The 7,176-nt window shown below is 36.2% G+C and overlaps 1 non-coding gene across 1 annotated transcript; it reads right to left on the bottom strand.

Moving 5' to 3' along the window:
- Positions 1-1,828: 1,828 nt before the first annotated feature.
- Trnan-auu lies at positions 1,829-1,901 on the bottom strand. The gene has a single exon. It is a non-coding gene; the product is annotated as a tRNA-Asn (tRNA).
- Between the last annotated feature and the right edge of the window lie 5,275 nt (positions 1,902-7,176).

The following is a 7,176-nucleotide window of genomic DNA, read 5'->3' on the forward strand; positions in this document are numbered from 1 at the left end:
ATTTACACGATCAAACGCTTTACTGCAATCGGTATATACAAATTCAACCTAACATTCAGCCTTAAATGCATCAAAAATGCACGCCTGAGTAGACAGCAATTTAGTAAGTGTTCATTTATTTTTTGTAAAACCATGTCGATTTTCATCAATTACATATTTAAAAAAGGTGTTATTTTATAAGATGTTATCATTTAAAATATTTTAGTTATGTCCGAGATTTGGGTAATTATATTGTAGATACAATGTTAAGAATGACTAATTGACGTTGGGAATAACATCAGCTAAGTTCACTGAAGCGGCTGTGATTTCTAACCTCAATAGAGTTAGTAACCTATAGTTTATAAGGGAATAATTTAATTATTGTTAATTAGATGTTAGGTTTTATTTAGTTGGTAATTTACTTTCATTGGGCCCCGAAATCGATTCAAGTAAATAAATTTGTTTAAAAAAAATCCCAACATTATACTATATGTACTTTGTGTCTGGTAACAAATTATAAATAAAAATAAATTGTACATTGAATAAAATCACAGCTATCACAATTAAAGCCAAATTTGATCCTTCAAAAATATTTTAGAATGTATTCTTGGTACAATATGTTATATTTAAATAACACCCCAAAACCAGTAATTACTAACAAAGCTCAAGTTTTCATTTTTTGTTATTTTGCGATTATTATGATTATTAATAAAAACAGTTTGGTCTGAAGGAATAGGTATCATTAATGAAGACATCAGTTGAGTTTCTGGGGGACTTGATGGAGATACGAAGCCGCCTCTAGGCAGTTCTGCACAGACAAATCGTCAGTCAAGTTTGTCAACACTGTTGGAACGAACTCGTTATCCGAGTAAACCTTGTCCTACTAATTTTGAATGGGGACATTATTTAGGCTCAAATTATGACATCGTTGATTTTAAAACGGTCAGTCAAGGTGGTATTCTATTTGGTTGAATGTAAAAAGTATGCTGAAGACAATTCGGTAAAAACATAACATTTAAATATCTACAATAAAAACGTCTTTACATCACGTACTAGTTCCATTTATTTAACTTTTTAAGCATATTTTTTGTTATACAAACGTAATTTCTTTACAGCAATATTGTTATGTAAGAGTGGACAAGTAACCAAGTGGTTGAACTATAACAACTCAGCAAAAGTTGACCATTAGATTCTTTTCAATTAATTCAGGTTTTGGTTGAAATAAAAACGTCAGTTCACGAGCGGGATTCGAACCCACGATCGTCAGCTAAATACGCCGCTGCTCTACCACTTGAGCTATCGTGACTTGTATCCACTCGGACAGTAACTTTACATTTCAACCCCAACTTTTGAATTTTCCCTCCCTTTTGACATTTTTCAAATGTCGTGTAATCTATGTGATTCTCTGCGACAAATGAAGTGGCCACGGAGAGCTTTAATGAAGTGTACTTCATTTTGCTTATTACATTTTATTAGGTTTCGTGGTCTGCTTGACCAAATAAATTCTTTTCAATTAATTAAGGTTAGTTTAATGGGTACTCTACCAGACCCCTTCTGCCACTTCTGCGAAACTAAAGAAGAAACGGCTCGACACTACCTCGCAGAATGCGACAGGGAAACGAGGAAAAGATTTAATACTTTCGAAGGAGAGGACATAACCAAAACACTCCCCAGGATAAAATGGTCCACAATCCTGGGGTTTGTGAATAGGTCCAAAAGGTTTATGCAGGACTCGTGAGCCGACCAGGTCCCGGACCTTTTAGGGATGGGGTACGGGCCTACTCCCCTCGGGTCCTGGTCGCCCGCCCTGTGTAATATATATAAGGTTTGGTCGAGATAAAAACGTCAGTGTCACGAGCGGGATTCGAACCCACGACCTTCGGCTAAATACGCCGATGCTCTACCATCTGAGCTATCGTGACTTCGATCCACTCGGATACCTCTCTATCTCAACCCCACCTTTTGAATTTTCCCTCCTTTTTGCCATTTTTCAAATGTCGTGTAATCAATTTGATTCTCGGCGACAAATGAAATGGTCACGGAGAGCATTAGTGAAGTGTACTTGGTGAAAAAGCCACTTTGTAAAAATGGCAAAAAAGGAGGGAAAAATCAAAAGGTGGAGTTGAGATGGAAAGTTAATGCCCGTGTGGATAGAAGTCACGATAGCGCAAGTGGTAGAGATAGCGACGTATCTAGCCGAAGGTCGTGGGTTCGAATCCCGCTCGTGACACTGACTTTTTTATCTCAACTAAAAACCTTTATTAATTAAAAAAATTATTAACAGTATTCCTAGCATATTTTAGCTAACAAAAGGCATTATACACCTTATGAATTGTTTAAAAAAATTATCGTGTCCAATAAACAAAATTATGGAATTATGGAACACCTTTTATTTTTCACAATCCCTTAATTAATTTTTCGTTCAGTACAAAAAATTATTTCTAATAAATTTTAATGCAATTTATAATAAAATCAAAATGCTAGGGAAAGCAGATACTACAAAATTGACAATATCCCATTCATTTTTTCCAGTTTAAGATACATGTAATGAAATAATCGTATTGAAATAATTATCATTATTACATAAATTAAACAGATAAATTAATAGTAATTCAATTGATTTCATTAATAATTAATAATTCATAAAATTCATAAAATCAGAAACAGAAAACTTACGACAGACGGTCCTACGCACGTCGTAAAATACTTTTCCTTCCAAGCAACTCTCCTTATTCTCTATGATAAAATTTTATCTAGTTTTTTTATATGTATGTGTATGATGTGGTTCAAGTTCAAGTTTTGTTTTGTTTGAAAGTTCGAGTTGTTTGTTATTAGAATGTATAAATAAAGTATTTTTTCTTTCTTCTACTTCCGGTTCCTAGTCCTGACGAGTGGAATATATTCCTTCGAGACAACGGAATAAAAAACAACCCGACCTGCTTTGAATTTTCCCTCAGAGTGGATGGAAGTCATGATAGTGCCATACCCTAAGTGGTAGGGCAGCGGAGTATTTAGCCGAAGGTCGAGGGTCCGAATCCTGCTTGTGACACTGAAGTTTTTATCTCAACCAATACCTTACTTAAAGATTAATTAATTCGAACTCACGACCTTCGGCTAAATACGCCGTTGTTGTACCACTTGAGTTATCGTGACTTCGATCCACTCGGACACTAACTTTCCATCTCAACTATTGAAGAGCTTTAGGATACTTCATTTTGCTTAATAGATCAAGTTTCGTGGTACGATTGACCAGATAAATTCTTTTCAATTAATTAATCTTTAATTAAGGTATAGGTAAGACTCGTTTCCGTGCACAAGCACAATTTTTCGATGATATCATCTCCGGTAGGATTGCCGTGAATGGGTCAGGGACCACAGCAAATACAAATTGAATTATGATTTAACTTGATTTTCAAAAAGTATTTTTTCTACAGACTGTATTTAAAAATTTATTCGCATTTAATTCTGTACTGAAGAAGGCATTTTGTACACTATAAAACCTCGAATAAATACAAGGACTTCAGATTTCACTTTAATAGTGAGGCGAGATATCGAACAAATCTATTTATTTTGTAGAATTTTTATTTATATTTCTGTCGTCAAGGTGACACTTTTAAAGGCGGCCCGTTGCCAAACTTGTTATTGTTTCAGACCGTTGTTTGCATGTTTGAAGCGAGCGGTGACAAGGGCCCTCTGAAAAAGGGGGATGGGCCGGGACGTGGCGAGAGTAGAGCGACTAACTTGGTAATGAGGTATTGGGTTGTCCGGAAAATAATGCAGGATTTTAAGTTTTCATTAAAAAAAATCTATATAAAATATTCTGTTTACGTTTACAGGATTACTCATTTGTATGAATGTCAACACTTATTAATCCTCTTCCAAATGATATTGTTTGTTTACCTCTGTAGCATTCCGCTACTTGGAAATAATTCAGTCATCCTTATAATGTCAAAGCGAGAATTTCGTACGATTTTCTTTTACGAGTTTAAACTCGGCCGAAGCGGAGCCCAAACGGCTAGAAACATTAACCAAGTCTGGGGCGAGGGTTGTGTTAATGAGTGCACTGTGCAAAGGTGGTTTAAAAAATTTCGGGAGGGAGATTTCAGCCTTGAAGATGAAGAAGGTCGTGGAAGGCCTTCCTCTCTTAATGATGATGTTCTGCGATCAGTGGTGGAAGAAAACCCCGAAACAACTGTTCGAGAACTTGCAGAGCAACTCAAAGTCAGTAAAACGACCGTCGCTGACCACCTCAAGGCGATTGGAAAAGTGAAAAAACTCGAAAATTGGGTTCCACACTCATTAAACGATCGCCAAAAAAATCAGCGCTTTGATGTTTGTGCATCACTTCTTTGTCGAAACAAAAATGACCCATTTCTGGCCAGAATTGTTACATGTGACGAAAAGTGGATTCTCTACGATAACACTAGACGTTCTGGACAGTGGCTCGACAAAGGAGAAGCTCCAATACATTTTCCAAAGCCCCCAACTCATCAAAAAAAGGTAATGGTTACGGTATGGTGGGCTTCATTTGGTTTAATACACTACAGCTTCTTAAATCCTGGCGAAACCATCAATGCTGAATCATACTGTAACCAAATTAATACCATGCATCAGAAATTGGCAGTAATGAAGCCCTCTTTGGTCAATCGGAAAGGGCCCATTTTGTTGCATGACAACGCTCGACCACATGTGTCACGTGTAACGTCACAAAAATTATTGGAGCTTGGCTATGAAACTTTGCCTCACCCACCCTACTCTCCGGACCTCTCGCCTACTGACTACCATTTTTTTAGACACCTGGACCACTACTTACAACACATAATATTCAAAAATCAAACGGAACTGGAAAATGCATTTATTGACTTTATCAATTCTAAAAATTCTGAATTCTACTCAGACGGAATTAATAAGTTACCAACACGTTGGGAGAAATGTATTGAGAGTATGGGAAATTATTTTGATTAAAGAACATTGCTTTAAAGTAACTAGTTTCTTTTTTTTTTGTTTAATACCAAAATCCTGCATTATTTTCCGGACAACCCAATAGTTGTGGTTATCAAGTGACGTCCAACTTGACGTAGACTCTAGTTGAATAATCGAAATGATAATGGGCGAGAAACTGAGTGATGTAGTTGCGAATGTCGCTGAGTGACATGGAGGCTATGTGTCTTTCACCCGGGTTGACAGGCCCGCACGACGACGTGAATCTCTAATTACCTTCGAGTCCGTCTGTACACATGTACTTTTGCCAATTCTCGTTCGAATAACACGCTTTAATTACATAACGTTTTTCACTTTTTTATTTACATATTATAAATAAAATAAAGTAGAATTATCGTGCTTTGTTTCTTTCGATTTCATTGAAGGAATCAATTTCGTTTCATTAAAATCAATTAAATTCATTAAAGTCTAAATATTGTTATTGCAATGCGTTGAAATTAAAATTTAAATGTAATATTTGTGTAGTGATTAGTGACCGTTAATAGATAATTATTCAGAATTCGTGAGATGCGGTCTGGTGTGATGTAGGTTTCAGAAAAACATTTCCTTTATCATGCCAACGTTTCGATCTTTATTGAGATCATCTTCAGGGCTCAAAGTGTTTGTCTTCTGTGTAATTGTGCCATTCTTGCGTGTCGTGATGAGAGTGCCCTTTAAAAGCAAATATCACACTTTAATAAACCAGCAATTACTTATACATTTTAATTTCAATGCATAGCAATAACAATATTTAGAGAAAGAAAGCTACCGATTTGTTTTTTTGTTTTTTTTAATTGAAAATCTTCAAAACTAGGTACCATCCAAAGTTGCCTTTGGCACTTTACATATCAAAAACAATTTTTAACTTGTTCAGGAATGAAATCGGTTTAACATTTTTTCTAGACATTGGATTATATTTAATTTTAATTTATTATCCACGAAAATCAGTGAAGATAAAGAAAATGTTTTTCTGAAGCCTACATCACACCAGACCGCATCTCACGATTTCTGAATAATTATCGATTAACGGTCACTAATCACCACACACTTTTTAAAAAGATTGAACAGCACAATAACTCCAGCATTTATTTGGCATTTAGATTCATTATTTTGAATATTACTTCTTGGGCTGCCTTTCCATGCTGGGTTGGTTTATCGGACGCGTTTCGGGATAACATCTTAAAAGAAAATCTCTTTCTCTCTTTCTCTCTCTCTGTCCCTCCGTCTCTCCCTCTCACTCTCTCTATTTCTGTCTCTCCGTCTCGGTCTCTCTGTCTCTCTCTCTCTCTGTCTCTCTCTCTCACTCTCTGTCTCTCCCTCGCTCTGTCTCTCTTCGTTTCTCTCTCTCTCCTTTCTCTCCTCTATCTTCTCTCTCGCTCTCTCTCTCTTTCTTTCTCTCTCTCTCTCTATCTATCTAGATCTATCTATCTATCTGGCTCAAGTCATAGAGTAAAAAAAAGTATGTGCGACGGCCTTACTTTTTTTTACTCTATGACTTGAGCCAGATAGATAGATAGATCTAGATAGATAGAGAGAGAGAGAGAGAAAGAAAGAGAGAGAGAGCGAGAGAGAAGATAGAGGAGAGAAAGGAGAGAGAGAGAGAAACGAAGAGAGACAGAGCGAGAGAGAGACAGAGAGAGAGAGAGAGACAGAGAGACCGAGACGGAGAGACAGAAATAGAGAGAGTGAGAGGGAGAGACGGAGGGACAGAGAGAGAGAAAGAGAGAAAGAGATTTTCTTTTAAGATGTTATCCCGAAACGCGTCCGATAAACCAACCCAGCATGGAAAGGCAGCCCAAGAAGTAATATTCAAAATAATGAATCTAAATGCCAAATAAATGATGGAGTTATTGTGCTGTTCAATCTTTTTAAAAAGTGTGTGGTGATTAGTGACCGTTAATCGATAATTATTCAGAAATCGTGAGATGCGGTCGGGTGTGATGTAGGCTTCAGAAAACATTTTCTTTATCCTGCCAACGTTTCGATCTTTATTGAGGATGACCTCAATAAAGATTGAAACATTAGCACGATAAAGAAAATGTTTTTCTGTAACCTACATCACACCAGACCGCATCTCACGATTTCTAAATAAATATCTTTTTAAAAAGATTTAACATTTACGTGGTAAAAAATTACACGTCTAATAACGACAAACATTTATCAGTATAACAACATTATATATTTTTGACCAATTTCAACTACATAGTTACATCAAAC

This window comes from Cimex lectularius, unplaced genomic scaffold (assembly GCF_000648675.2).
Source record: "Cimex lectularius strain Harlan isolate CLEC.00 unplaced genomic scaffold, Clec_2.1 scaffold413, whole genome shotgun sequence".
Classification (NCBI taxonomy): Eukaryota; Metazoa; Arthropoda; class Insecta; order Hemiptera; family Cimicidae; genus Cimex; species Cimex lectularius.